The following is a 15,858-nucleotide window of genomic DNA, read 5'->3' on the forward strand; positions in this document are numbered from 1 at the left end:
ACCAGTAGGAAGGACTGGCTCTTTTTCAACAGAGAATATGGGGAATTGCTTAAGAAGGGGATGGAAGATTGAAAAAGCAAAAGGGAACTTGGGAAAACATAGTGCTGATAACCACAGGAATCAGAGCCCCCACTTCTGTAAGACTTGGGGAGCAAAGGAAATAGGTTAGAATAAAATAAACTGAGAAGGCCAGAGGAGGGGGTCCTGAGCAGGTGAACCCAGAGCTCTGAGGGGAGGGTGCATCTCCACTTCCCTCCCTGAGCAGGAGGAAGGAGTGTTGTGGTGAGGCAGGTCTAGGATGAGGGAGAGCCATGTTGTTGCCAGGGTGGAGAAGCGCTGCTGAGGGAGACAGCTCACAGGCAGGAAGAAACAGGTCTCTTGCTTCTCCTTCTGGCCTCAGGGGTCTCTCTATCTGCAGCACCTGACACAGAAGCCTCAGCAGGGTATATAATGGTGAATTCAGAGCTAAGAGACAGTAACGTAATAATTAGATTGATTTTTTTTGTCTAAACAATGCCACATGTTTCCTTTTCTCCCCCAGTCCTACAGAATTGAGGGCTCTGATTCCTGTGGTTTTCAGTACTATTGCTTTTTCAATTTTTTCTTTTGCTTTTTCAATCTTCCATCCCCTACTTAAACAATTCCACAGTTAACACTACAATGCACCCACAGGTTCTAGTTCATCAAGTCAGGATCAAGAAGGACAAGATGTGGCCTGGACATCTCCTATAGATCCTGCACCTCTGTTTGATGAAAACCATGCATTTATGTTTCTTTGCATGAGGGGTGGCTGTATCATCAAGCGGAAATGTTCACTGATGATGTTTGTTTTGAGGTTAAGTAAGAGAAGAAGGGCCCATCCCAAGGCATCAACTTCTCCCCACTGCTCTGTGCCACGAGGGGGCTTTTTCTAGAAGCAAAAATAATAACAAATTATGTTTAAAAGCTTCATCACTTCACCAGAAATTCATTATATTTAACCAAAAGGTGTTTTATACCATAAAAGTTCCCACACTAGCACTACCTTAAGAATGGTCTGAGGGCTCATGTCAGTCTGCAAACTGTCCACAATGAGATAAGAATGGAAATCCAGAGTAAATAGTTAGATGCATTTTGAACAATTAACATTGTCATGAAGTCCAAGCACATGACCAATCATGTGGGTCCGCTCAAGTGTCATGAAACACTTGGGTTGAGTTGCAGGTGGCATGAGCCACTAACTAATGATCACATTACAACAAGTGATGCTTTAAGGTTTGTTTGGCAATCTTTAGCCAAAAATGCCTAAAAATCTGAGCAACTGCAAGTGTATATTTATTTCTCTAATTTGTTTCATTTACCATGAATTTAATTGTTATCAAGCCTTTCAAAATTTAAAGCTTAACATTATTATCTAACTTGGAGGCATAAAAATTTGCATTGTGTAGCCTTCAGCCTGAATTATAGACTGGAAAACAAACCCCACTGGAAATTTTTTGTCAAGAAATTAGATATATCAGCTTCAATCTTGAGTGTTAGTAAAAGAGAGCTGAGAAGCTTATACATTATCCCTTGTAAATGGGACAGTTATCAACCTGAGCTAGCTGAAAAAAAAATTAAAAGAATCATACTCATTTATTTTATTATAAACCTTAATACTGATAAAACAGTATTCATTCAAAAGCGAGTCTCAGTGTTTAGTACAGAAAATCACCACTTACCTATCTTTTTACTATTTGGTTAGTTATAGCTACAGAACTATGAAAGTTGAATTTAACAATGAGTCTCCATACTAAATGCCCTTGGCACATTTTCAATGATTAATGGGTACTGTCTTCATAATGCTTTTAGTTTTCCCTATGTTTGTTCCTATATTTTAAAATGCAATTTAATGTCTGTTAAATCCAATTAAAATTTGATATTATATTTTAGTTTGCTTTGCATTTTATTTTTTCTCATAAATTGGTGTTATGGTATTTTATAAAAATATTGACTCATGATGAATTGATAAACATGCAAAATATGACCAACCAGTTATCACTGAGAGTTGAGAAGTGGCACTCTATATGTCTGTAAAGCCCCAGAGGCTTGGCTGGCTGTTGATATCTGGCTGAGCCCTCCCTCTTCATCCCTGGGACAATTATGGTGGGTCGGGATTCCATCCTTGACAGCACAGCCACTGACAGGGACCAGGGGCTAGACCACAGCTGATGGGCTATGGGGCCTACTTACCTGGTTCCTAAGCCCTGAAACTTTACCTGCTTTGGCTGGTCGGTTTCAGTTTCTGCAGAACATCAGAACAGCTGAGAATACAATACAGTTGCTTTTTCTGGGGCCTGAGGGTGGCAGAAGACACCACTGTTGGGGGTCAGGTACCCAGGAGAGGCAGGGGTTGGATATTGCTACAGCTATTCAAGGCCTTAGTGTCACAGGTAATAGAGGCCCTGAGGAGGACTGTGGGCTTCTATATTTTGGGGTGTGGAAGAACAACACATCTCTTTTCTGTTCTTTCTCTTCTAAAAAGAGGTCCCTAAACCTTTGGCTGTAGTTCAGAAATCTCCTCTTCCAATGGCTTCCATGGAAACCTTGATGGATTCCGCCTTGCCTTTCATGTCCCAGGTTCTTCTCTTGCTTCCTTTTCCTGGATTTGTCTCATCTGCTATGCGTTGCTGAGCTGCTGGTCCCCAAGTTGCTGATCTAAGCTACAGGTCCATATTTCCCTCACTGGTTTAACTTCTTTGGGTTTCAGAGCAAGATTAGCCTAGCATGGTGTATGCTAGATACTATTCAACAAACAATTTAGTCCTGGATTTAATCACTGTGCTGGGCTTTATGGGGCTTGGAAAATACAGGCTAAATGTTAAGGCAAGGGCTGGGGCTGTAGCTCCGTGGTAGAGTGCCTGCCTGGCATGCATGAGGCACTGGGTTCCATCCTCAGCATCACATAAAAATAAATAAAATAAAGGCATTCTATCCATCTACAACTACAAAAAAAATTTAAATGTTAAGGAGGAAAAGAGTCATAATGCCTGTAACTTATTTGCAAGTGTTTGGGGGGAGTGTAAAAGGAAGATGCATTAATTAGGTGGGCTAATTTCAAAAGGTGGGAAATCCCCTAATAACACAGAGCATTTTGTAAACTATTTTTTAAGATGCTTTCCTTTGATCCTGGTTATGGCAGGAGGGTGTGCAAGTGGTTTCCTCTCAATCTGTGATGTTTCCTCTCTTACATCCATACCCGTGGGTAGTGGTCTTCTTGGCCAGACATGCATTTCACCTGGGGGACATCAACCAGGCCTCCCAACTTCCTGCCCCCAAAGCAGAGGGACTCATTCAAAAGTCCCCATGACCAGTTCAACTGCCCACGCACAGGGAGGACCTCTCTGGATCCCCAGAGAAGCATGGAACTGAGATATGTAGAAATGTAGAAATGACCAAACAAGGAGCTTAACCCTAATGCTGTCCAGAGAGATTAACCTCCTGAAAAATCCCCTTCTCTAACACATTCCCCCTAAAGCCCCAACTTGAAACAAATTAAGTGGGGCTAAAGAAATAAGGTTGTGTGAAAATAGTATGAAAAAAAAATAACAAAACAAGAAAAGAAAACTTGTTTAGAGATCACAGACACCGAAAGTCACCAAGAGAATGAGTCATAAGTATACAGAGATCCAACAGAACTGTATGGCACTTTAAGAATTCTGGAATGTACTTTTGGAGCCAAAAGAAATAACACATACTCTAATAAGGTTAGGAAAAAAAGTCATGTAGAAAATACATCTAAGTAAATCAAGTTCATAGTAAATTTATGTTTTAATGGCAAGAGTAGGAAAGACAACAGATTTAGAGGGATGGAAAATAAAGCAACAATCTGTCTTATGCAGTTAAGAAGACATCTACTGGCCTCACTTGCCCTTGACTGTGAAATCAGAGGCTAAGTATAAACGCCCAACTCCAGTGCTCACAATATCAGGCACCATGGCCATCCTACCCGACAAGCCTCCTTGTGGGTGGGAAGAGGGGTGCTGGGAAGAAAGCACCAGCTCACCATGGGAAACAGGCCCAGCGAGTGGTAGCGCCGGGACGTGGTGTTGGGCATGGTTTTGTTCCTGAGGTTCTTCAGCTCTTCCTGCGCTTCGTGAAGCATCTCCATGCACTCTGCGTACTTGTCCTCCAGCTCACGCAGCTACAGAAGACCAGGAAAGATGCAGAGGGTCAGGACCTCATGAGGAGTCGGGCTTATGCCCCCACAAGAGCCAGAAACACACATGCAATCTAACCAGGCCTCCAGTGTGGAACAGCTGCCCTGCTGGCCAAATGGCAAAAACTCTCAAGATTGGTTTTTCTTTAACTTTTACTTAGAGTGAGTCTACAGTCTCAAAAATCTCCTAAAATACTAACAATGAGCAACGTGGATAAAACAACCTTAAATGAACAGAAAAGCAAACCAGAACACCCTGCTTCAAGGCATATCCTTGAACAGGCTCCTCTCAAGCCATATGTTGCATGGTTTACACTGATGAGCATTTACAGACCCAAGATTTAGCAGGTGCCAGGCCCTGGGCTGGTGTGGAACATGGCCTCCCTGTGTTCACAACCAGCAACAGGGGAAGCAGGCGCAGAACCGAGGTGAAAGCTATATTAAATTCAATATAAAAACAGTTGTTCCTCAGCAACTTAGTGAGATCCAGTCTCAAAATGAAAAGGAAAAAGGGCTGGGGATGTGGCTCAGTGGTTAAGCACTTCTGGGTTTGACCCCTAGTACAAACAACAACACCAACAATAAAAACAGTTGTTACCATGGACATGAACAAAGCCTGTCAAGGGAATATGCTCTACCTTCACTGGAACCAAAAGCCCTCAAGAGGTAAGGGAGACACACCCACCTCGGCCGTGAGCTGCTGCTGGGCATCCTTGGCAGCTCCCAGGTGTTGGACGAGTTCCTCATTTTCCACTGCACACTAAAACACAGCAAAGACACGTAAGTAGACACCAGATAAGCCCAACTCTTCCCCTCATTACCTGATCCATTAGGACCCCATCCCCTTTCTACAATGAAATGTGTTATCTCAAACGGGAGTAAAATTTTGTCTTATATAATTTTGAAGGCCTTACAGTCCAATTTCCACTCAATACCTCCAATGTAAAGGCTGCTTTCTAGAAGCTAGTCTCTCTCCTTCCTTCCATCTTTCTTCTTTTTCTCTCTCTGCTTCTTTCTTCCCCCTTTTCATTTTTCCAAAATTATTTAGCCTCTCACAGCAAAGGTTTCATATGGGAAACAAAACTGTTTTTTGCCATTTCACTTAATCCTCAAGGGGCTACTTCTACTGCACAACATACTTGGTGCACTGAGTCCAAACAAATACTAGGCAGGTGATTAAATTAAAGTTCAGAACTTCACATCAACAGCAACTTTTTATTTTATTTTATTTTCTAAATAATGTCTTTCCATGGGATTTCTCATTGGCCAGAACTACCACAAGGACAGTCATAACTGCATTGTAAATTATCTTAGTTGAGCTCATCACAAAATAAGAATTGAAATCCATTTAATTACAATAAATGAGGAATGGACACACGACAAGTAATGTCTACAATAGTCCACCCTTTGACTACCCAACATCATCTATATAACTCTTCATGACCACAGAGTGAACCCCAATCCTTACCCCCAAAGCTCATCAAAGTACTGAATCTCCTCAAAGTGGAGACCTCTGGATGAAGAGCACTGTGCTTCATCAGGTCTCAATTTGGATTCTGGGAAACTGGTAACTTAGACAATTTCAAATACATGCCCTGAGCACATCATATAGAAGTGTTGAGACATAATAATACCACCTCCCATTAGAAAAGAGAAGGAAGGAAAACATAGAGCGGCAGAAGTAGAAGAAAGTAGAATTGGGCAGGAAGAGAAAAATTTCTTATTTTGTAAGTACAGTAACTCTCATTACGCTGGCCTCTGGCCTCTGGAGGAATGTTACTTCTCTAATTAATTAGCATGGCCACTTCTAGGAATGTCACACTCAGAGGAGGATGTACTCATGGAAGGCTGCTCCACTCTAGTAACCCAATTCCTGCTGATGTAAATTTGGGTGCTGGGATTGCACTAAGAGACTAAACAACCACAGGCTATTGTCAAGCATAATTACTGTGGCCAGTGTATTAGCTTCTAATGAATTCCTGCAGCACCTTTTTTGATGAATTCTATTAATCTGTAGATTATTTTCAGGAGGTAAGAGGTTATGAAAAGACCCTTTGCCAACTCAGGGCCACAAGACATTTTATTACTGAATCCACTAAGCTTTTTCTCCAAAGGGGAAACACACACTCTTCTAGAGTAATGGCCCCTTCCCATCTTGGCACAACCACTGTGGTGTTAGCCAGAGTGACAGAAGCCTTACAGCTTTTGCCTTTTTCTGCAAGTCGACGATATGTGACAGCAGGTGCGTGATCTCCTCTTGCTAGCGGGCAGCATCTTCAGTCTTCTTGGCCAGTTCCTCTGAGATGCTGGCAATCTGCACATTGGCATCCCCTTTGACAAAGAAATGACAAAGAGTAAGAGAGAAAACTACACACACAGACTAGAGAGAGTGGTTTCCTGGTGGTTCACACATGAAAACCCATCTTTATGGGGAGGAGTACAGAGGGTACATGATGAAGGGATGCATAGTGACTGTGTTCTTCCATGGTGAAGCAAAGTGGCTTCTCGGGACTCAGTCAGTCATGAGAAGGGACATGATCTTCCCATGGGCTGTCATCCTGGGCCTAACCCCACTGATCAAGTCTGTCTCCTCAGAGCCAATAAGGCAGGCACTGGAGACACCAGAAGGAGACACTCCAAACATGGTGCATCTGGCCAAATCTCAACATTCCACACATGAATGGATACATGTCACCAACATGAAGCCCTGCTATATGCACCTTGTTTTAGAAATCCCAGTTGCTGATGCACACTACAATTCCCTTTGGTTTTCATTCCTATTCAGACATAACCCATTTTATAAGACTTAAACATGGGGTGTGGTTCATTTGCTTAGTATTTTGATGAAATGCAAAAGATTCTATTTGCCCTTTTATCTTACCTTGCAAACTTACAATGGAGAAAATGGTAGGGGAGTACTTATTTGCAAAACTGAGAACTTGGGCCTCAATTTTCATAAATCAAATCACTAAAAAGCAGTTTTCTTCACATTCTCAAGCCAGATTTCTGTATCTGAGCCTAACTTTGGCATTTAATAATTCTAATATTCCAGCAGAAAGCCAAAATTAAATATCCCTCTCAGAAGAAACTGAGATAATATATGGTTAATGGCCTGGAACCCGATTCACAAATGGGGAGGGGGTGCCATACAAGGTCAGGTCTCCTTTCACTGATTTCAGGCTGGCAGGGAGCCTGCTCTTCATCAAGGACGATACAAAGCCACTGGGTCATGACAATGGGAGATATAAGGAAGTAGAAGCTGGGATGGGGGTTGGGAGTGAGTGGGCAGGGGACATACTCAGCTCCTTCACACAGTCGTTGACCAGCTGCTGCTCCTTCTCTTCGTAGGTGATGGTTTCTGTCTTTAGCTGGCAGGCCTGTAGAAAAGGCTCAGGTCAGGGCCCAGCACTCACCCTGCACTGTGACTTTCCATGCATGTGAGGGCGAGGCATGGAGCAGGGGCAAACCCAAGTCTGGGAAGTGCTGGTCAGTATCTCTTCACCTGTCATTAGTTAGGCCCTCAAGTACAAAACATTTCCTACTTAGTTAAGGGGACACTCTCAAAGCAGAAAATTGAAAAACACACACCACTAGATGGCGCCACACAAAGCCAGCACCCAAGGGCCACACACAGCAAGCTCTGTAAGATTCGGCAAGAGGGTCTGCCTGTTCATTTGTCTGTCCAGCTAATAGATGTGGACACTGCTGTGGCTCTCACAGTGCCTAAGACCCTGCCCTGCCTATGGCATGCATTCTAAAAATAACCACAGGACTGGGGCTGAAGCTCAGAAGTAGAGTGGTTGCCTAACATGAATAAGGCCCTGGGTCCAATCTCTAGTACCATTAAAAAAAAAAAAAAAAAAAAAAAAAGCCAGGTGTGGAGATCCTAAGGATAAGGATAAGCACACATCATATGAAGCTAACGTGCACTCTATCACTACTCTGTGCCAGGCACTGAACTATGAGGTTCTGAGCTGGAGTTAAACCTGCTGTGTTCAGAATATGGTCCAATATAGAAAATTTAGAGACCCAAGAGCCGTCCCAGGACCCTGTTCAGCTTCCTCCAGCAAGAGATCTGAAGGCCCAATGAAAATGATGCAGTTTGAGAAAAGGTGTCTCAGAGCCCTCTGATCCTGGCCGTGGAGAGATAGATACTACATTTCTGAGAACAAAGGCAGGACAGTGAGAATCTATAGATGGGATCAGATTCCCTCACTGACTTTAGGTAAGATTCTGACAGAGGGTGGGATTGCTGGGTACTGAGAACTGGGGCATCTCCCAAGGGCTGGAAAGGCAGTGCTAGACTCAGAATGGGAAACACTGGGCCTATAATTGGCTAAGCCACTGGCTGTCAGAGCACAATGGGGCAACCTTGGCCACTCAGGGTTGTTTTCATTAGGAAGTGAAGAGCTGGAAGACGTGAAGTCTACAAGAATAGGTCTTGCAGAAAAGCATCTTGTTGGGTTCTTTCCAATGCGCAGCAATTTCAAGGTGACAGACAGTCTGCCCCACTGAAGGGGCTCAAGGGAGTCTAGGGCCAGCTTAGGTGGGCACACAGCCTGAACCTGACATCATTAATCTGGCTAGAGAACACAAACCCACTGCTAATTAAGACAAACAGTACTAAATTTTTATGCATCCATGTTTTTAGAGAAGGGCAGTAGGTGAAGAGGAAAAGTGTGGGCTGAGAGTCACATAAATGTCCAAATCTTGGCTTTGTCACTTACTACAGACTTGTGGGACCCTGAGATACCAAAACACTTAGCAGCCTGGAGCCTGGTTTTCTCACTATAAATGAGAATCAAAGTAAGCAACTTGCAGCCTTGCTGTAGAAGATTAAAAATGATAATAATGACATACGCAAAGTGCGAGCGTAGTACCTTGCCAATAAAGGGAACTCTCTAAAGCAGAGTTTCCAAGTTGCCTCAGCTCAACCTTTTTAAATTAACTGTTCAAGAAACATGTCTCCAGGGTCTGGAGGCACTGTTTCTTTGGAGCCAATCTGACTACAGTCACATGAAAACCGGCTTCACCCCCACTCTCAGTCGTTTCCTACACATTGAGACCAGAGCTGAAGAACACCGTGGAAAGACCCCATGGTGAAGGAGGAGAGGTTTGCACCTCTTCTCAGTCCACATGCTGCAGGATTCAGCAACTGGGAAGGCAGTGTCCAGTGCAGGGGTGAGGCCTGTCTGCTGAGTATGCCCAGCGAGCCCAGGCTCCGTGGTTCTGCCAGAGATGGTGGCCTCTGAGGACAGCACTGTAACTGTGGCTATTCTCGCCAGATACAACCAACAGGGCCACCACCCTTCCAGTGGGTGACAAGGACAGGGAGGGAGTGCACTTTACCTCGGATCGAAGTACCACGTTCTCCTCTTCTAGGTCCTTCAGCTTCTTTTGAAGAGAATCCAAATGAAAGTAATTCTGGACTGAGGAGGACGACTCATTCCTCTTCAGCCTGGGAGAGAAAGTGCACTCACCATCTGGGGAGGTGATGTCTCCGCCACTACCTAGCCAGCCCCACCTGGAGACCCAGAAGGGCTGCCTCAAAGAAAGTTTGTGAGACTTGCAATTAGACTGCTCCCTAACGCCCAGGAAAATAACACCCCAGTGTACAGTGTACACCCCTCTGTCCACAATTTGCAGTTGCTACATTACCTCAGAATTCAGAGGGATGGAATCTACACAAAGCCAACACAATTCTGGGATGCCTGGAGGTTTATTTGATATCTAGGATGCATTTCTATGTTCTAAGAACTGCTTTAAGTATTTTGCATGTATTAACTCGATGCTAGAACTCTATGACTTAACTGCTATTAGTAGCTCCATTTTACTAATGAGGAAACAGCACAAAAATTAAGTAACGTGGCCAGGAGCATGCAGGTTAAGTCACAGAGCTAAGACTGAATTCAGGCCATCAGGTTCTAGAGTTCCACACGGGGCTCTGCTGATTCTCAGAACAGCCCCTACACCTTCTGTCCCAAGGACCTGCCATGGCACCTCTGGCTTCAGAACCCTGTGTTCCTTTAACAGCAAAGCCCACTACCTTTTTTTTTTTTTAATATCTTAACATGCCAGAGCAAATCAACTGACCTGATAAGTAAGCAATAAGACCCAGTAAGAGGAGAATTTAAAACCTGCCCTTCTATGTCCCACAAAAATAGTACAAATCAATCCATCTGAGGCACTTAGAGATGCTTATTTTGGGGAAGGCTGACCTGTGCTGCTGGTGGAGGTGACCCTGCCTACGTGACTCCAATGACATCAACAGCAGCCTGTGCCCTGGCCTCCAGAAACACAGCCCTCAGGTGACTTATGGGGTTGAGCAGACAGATTCCGGTTCACTTTCCTCCACAGCACTGGTGTAGAATTGGAGCAGCTCATCCTTCATGGACAGCTCATGGCGGAGCTGAGAAACCTGCACAGACAAGAGCCAGGCCCACCTTTTGCTTTCTAAGAGGTGATAATATCCTCCTTGTACTCAAATACTTACTACTTTGAGACAAACTTCCCGTTGAAAATGAAGACACTAATCGATTATGTGCTACTCAACAAAACAGGGGTTTCTAAGAGTTGAGTCTGACCCCACTTAAGAAAAACAGAATCCATTGCTTGAAGGCAGAAATCTCCTTTTCTAAATTAATAATTTTAATTTTGGTATAGAAAAGGGACACGAAGGCTCTAGAATGATGATGGAGGACATGAGATTACTTCTGGGCTTTGGAAGTAGTTAGATGACCAGCTGGACACACTATCAAATGAAAGAAGAGGCCATTCACTTCTGCTGGAACCGAATCCAACTCAGAACAGGATCATGGAGGTGCCAGCTCTGGTGGGCTGCCGTAAGCAGCCAGTCCACCCTACCTGGAAGCCCACACAGCCCCACCTGGTGACTGATACACTTTCATGGGGCTCCTGGACACTCTCGGTCAGTCCTTGCTCTGTGCTCAACAATCCCTAGACAGAAATTTCAGACACAGGAGGAAAAGAGCAACTATCAAGAACTGATCACACAACTACTGCTATGGTGGTTTGGCAAATCATGGAGATTCATTTCAGGTTTTAAAGTAAAAAAACTTTTGCTATAAAACTCTTCATTTGCCCTTCCAATATTTAGTACTGATGAACATGAAATCAGTACTAAAAAGAGTAGTGCAACTCTGTTTCCTTTCTTATTTAGAACTTGATGTGAGGTCTACGGTTAAGTCCAATTTCCGACCCAACACAGGGAGTGAACTGTTTCTCCCGAGGAGAAGCCAATTTGTTATATACACAAAGTCTTCAACACCTAGACTGATCATTCAATGATGTGCCAAAGAGGAACATGCTATACTTTGTAAACTCAAAGCTTTTCCAAGGCAGGGGGTCAAAACATTTCCAATCCCAGAAAATAGGATATTCTTTATACGTGGTAAGGAATTCCATGAAAGAATGGTAATGTGATATATTGGTTCCTGAGTGGCATGTTCCTCTGCCCAGAAGGGGCGAGGTGGCTACTAGGGAGGCTGAGGGCAGAAGGATCACAAGTTCAAGCCCAGCCTGGGCAACTTAATGAGACTCTGTCTCAAAATTTAAGAAATAAATAGAAAGGTCTAGGGATATAGATCAGTGTTAGAGTACCCCTGGGTTCAATCCTTCGTTTCAACAACAACAAAATTGCAGTCTGAAAACTATAGAAGCAGCCTAAATGTCCATCAATAAATGGACAAGGAATGATTTTTTAAAACGTGGTATACTTATTCTGTGGAGTTTTATTCAGCTATGAAGAGTAATGAAAATATTTCATTTGCAGAAAAATGAATGGAACTAGAGAACATGATAAGTGAAATAAGCCAAACTCAGAAGGTCAAGGGCTTTATGTTTTCTTTCATATGTGGAAGCTAGAGAGGAAAAAAGAAAAGAAAGTAGATAGAAATCTCACATAAATCTAAGGAAGATCAGTAGAGGAAAGGGTAAGGGACCAAGGGGAGGAAGGAGAAAAGGGGAAAGGGAAATACTGGAAAATGATACTGTCCAAATTATAGTGTTATACTGTTTGCATGTAAGAATGTGTTAACAAAAAATACCACCATTAAGTATAAATATAGTGTACCAATTAAAAAATGAAAAATTGTAAGAAGGGTCCCAGGCTAACCCCCACACTTTCTTCATGGTCACCTAAGAGAAGGGAGGACGACTTCAGGTCACGATGCTAGGGGCAGGGAAGACAGGGGTCAAATTTATTTCTCCTAGAACACAACAGTATTCTACTTCACCATCTTTAAAGATAGCCTGGGATTAAATCTTTTCATATAGTATGACAACTCAACTTCATCTTATTAAAATTGCCATTAAACCCAGGTTGGGAATCGTTTCAGTGAGAAGAAAATTTGATTACATCTTAGGGACATGGGTAAGGACACACACTCCCAATAAGGAAGTTCCTGATAGAAAAATAAGAGAGAAGCTTCCTTTCAAAAAAAAAACTGTCAAAATTTCACAGTCAAAATTCACTGTGGAAATAGGGTGACAGGAAACAAGGGCCTGACTCTCAGCTTCCTACTCCTGTTCCAGAAGCTCTGGCTGACACCATTGCTTCCTTCCTCCTGGCCACACCACATGGCTTCAGAAAACAGGTGTGGATCCTTCTCATCCTCTTAGGATAAGTCTGATAAGTCAAAACATTTTGTGCCCTTCCTGTAGCCATTGACAGTCACCAGCCAAGAAGGGCATCATGAAAATAACAGGGTTTTTTCCCATGAAAACAATAGGCTAATTTTTTCCCCTATACATATGATATTACATTACAAGGATGAATGCCAGTCACCACCCTCCCCTGCAGCAGGAGGTGGCCTTCTCTGGCCCAGCCACCTTCTGCTCACTTGCTGTTGTGTTGGCCTGTATGTGCTTCTGCTGAGCATGGAGCAGCTCTGAGGTTGAAGTCTGCACTTTGAGAAGGTGAGGACTGTGGCCGTTCCCTGCAGTCCAGCCTGCCTACATGACAGGGTACTGTAGGCCTACTAACTAAGGACTGTGCCTACCCTGAGAGACCCATCCATGATGTGTGAAGAAAGAGCTGCAGGACACCAGCTTCCGGCCTCCAGGAGGCCACTTCTGACAGGAGCCCTGGCTCAGGTCTGGGTGCTCCCTCAGGGTGGCTTCTCCAACCCATCTCCCTCCACCTTGCTCCCAAGCCCATCGTGCCTCACCTCCTCCCTGATGTGTTCCACTTGCTCCTCTAGCAGCTCGTTCCTCTCAGTTAAGGTCTTGTTCTTCTTCAACAACGACTAGCCGATCCGCGCAGCCAACTCCAAATCCCGTTCTTTCTACAAAAGGCAAGAGGGAGAAGGAGGATTCAAAAATACCCCCATGTCCTGAAGGAGCCATTAGGGCTTGATGTCAAGTGAGGAAAACAAGGGCATCCAGCAATAACAAAAGAATTGATAATTCACCATCAGTGTCAGCATTTGACGCCTGTTAAAGAGGAATAAACTCTGCCCACGTATGTACGAGAGCTACACAGACATGAAGCAACCAAAGGGAAGCCTGAAGATGTGATGAAAACAAATCTTTGTTCCCACAGTGGGAAAAATGCTTCCAAAGACACTTTTGCACAACTGCTTTTGGTGTTTGTGCAATCGTTGATAAAGCTTCTCTCCACCTGCCACTGGGCTGCTGTAATGCCAGGGCTCAGCACATGGAAACACCAATAACTCTTTGTAAGAGGAATGAAGAAGTTCTAAAATGCTCTCAGAATGCAGCTGAGATCTGGCACAGGGGGGCAGCCTCTGTACCATTTACCAGGCTGGAATGCACTGAGTTTCTTATTTTTGCCTCCTATGAAACAAAAACATTTAAAGTCACTCTGAGACACAACTACATCTGTTTTGTTTTGCTATTTTGTGTTTTGCTTAGGAGAGGTTATGTAGGCTCTATTAAAAACAAACAACAGTCTTTCAAAATGCAGAGATGATGCACACATTTGCCCTACTTTAGAGGCAATGTGCTCAGACACAGGATTTTCTGATGGTTTGGTCAATGACCTCAATTAGACAGAGCAGCACACGCTGGAAAATCCAGTGTGGCACATAAAGACAGGACTGTCTATGAGAGAAGAAAGATGTCCTGGATGATGGACAGATGGCTTCCCTGAGTGCACACTCATGATCCCCACAGCATCCATCCTTGCCTCTATGGTCATACTCCACCTGTCACTGCTAGGTGGGGACAGGGGATGATGAGAAGAGGGGGCTCTGGGAAACCACATTTCTGTAGCAGTCTTACACTAATTATTCTGTTCGCCAGTATTTTAAAAGCATGGAAACATTGTAGTTTGGGGGAGAAGAAACAAAGCTGGAGAGGAGTCCCAGGTTATGCTCCAACACCCACTTCTTAACCACCCATGTGGCCTGCGGCAAATGGCTTTGGCTTCACCAGCATCAGGAACACTGTGGGTTAGTTGTTTCGAAACACATCTTATGACACCTAGGTGGGTTGAAATATCATTTTAGTCATCATTGAGTTACCAGCATTTTGTTTTGAATTCAAAACAATAGCACAAAACTGAAAAATACCAGAGTGCATGCACATGATAAGGGCACTATTTCATGTTTAAACTTTTGTTTATCACATGTTTACCTGTATGAGTACCGGGACAAAAACCTAAGACTCATTCCTTTTCTCTTTTCTTTGGTGCTGGGGATGGAACCCAGGGCCTGGTGCATGCTAAGAACTCACTCTACCTCTGAGCCACATCCTGGTCCCTAAGCTGTGTTTCTTACAGCAGGCACTGGTCACCAGTTTAACTGCTCCCAGGTGAGCCATCCTACTCTAAGTTGAGTACAACAGTTTGAACATCGCAGTGGCCCAATTCCCTTGTCTGTTAGATGGAGGGTAAGGAAGGGGGCAGGCTTGCTGAGAGCGCCTTGGAAAAAAAAATCTAGCTTTATGACTAAGTTGTATGACAAAAGGAAAATACAGTTTTTATTTCTAGCATATTAGAAATAGTTCCCTTACCACTGTTCCCTTACCACCGAGAGACTCAGCACATGTGGAAAGGACCCTCCCATGCAGCCAAGGGGACACAGTGGCTCTGCCCAATCCATCTAGATGCTCATCTCTGTGCATTTATTCCTGCTGGCCACAGCATCTACCAGGAAGCTTCCTTATCTCACATCCCTTTGTCAATTCTCAGACTCAACAGTTGTGTTTACTTGGTATCTAAGGGAAAGAATTCAAAGAACTGTGTGCAAGGGAATAGGTGCAGAATTCCAGTGTCTCAGCACCCAGTCCAAGTGGGTTTCAGCTCTTTTGCATTTGGCTAAAACTGCACTACAAAGGACACTTCTCTGTGAAGCAAAGTCTCCATAAATCTAACTTGGGTCTATTAAATTTCTCTGCTAGAACAAGCTCTTAGACTGAGTGCCCAAAGGTGCTTAATTAACGCCCATCAGCTCACTCTCTGCCTCTCTGCTCTGCACTGCTTTCCAGGCTGCTGAGCCCCAGCAAGCACAGACCCTTTGCACACCTCAGCCACATTTTGTCTGCACGTTTCCCTGCAGACAAATTGAGCAAAAATTACAATGCTGAAGGCAGGTTAGGCAAGGCACTGCCAGGGAACCCAAAGAAGGAGGGATGGCTTTCTAGGGCATTGAGGGCCACCACCCAAGAGCAATGGAAACAGGCAGGGCGGGAAAAACAAG

The 15,858-nt window shown here is 44.0% G+C and overlaps 1 protein-coding gene across 7 annotated transcripts in view; it reads right to left on the minus strand.

Moving 5' to 3' along the window:
* Positions 1-6,467, minus strand: part of LOC144375030 (trafficking kinesin-binding protein 1-like) — a 120,906-nt gene extending 114,439 nt beyond the window's left edge. For 6 of the 7 annotated variants that reach the window (XR_013434330.1, XR_013434332.1, XR_013434334.1 and 3 more), the window contains exons 1-3: positions 6,378-6,467; positions 4,863-4,937; positions 4,025-4,162 (exon numbers count right to left, since the gene is read on the minus strand). The gene's annotated coding sequence lies outside the window, so the exon portion shown is untranslated. Of the gene's footprint in view, positions 1-4,024; positions 4,163-4,862; positions 5,020-6,377 lie in introns of those variants that run through there. The other variant, XR_013434331.1, reaches the window with a different exon arrangement.
* Positions 6,468-15,858: the final 9,391 nt, after the last annotated feature.

Source organism: Ictidomys tridecemlineatus, chromosome 2 (assembly GCF_052094955.1).
Source record: "Ictidomys tridecemlineatus isolate mIctTri1 chromosome 2, mIctTri1.hap1, whole genome shotgun sequence".
Classification (NCBI taxonomy): Eukaryota; Metazoa; Chordata; class Mammalia; order Rodentia; family Sciuridae; genus Ictidomys; species Ictidomys tridecemlineatus.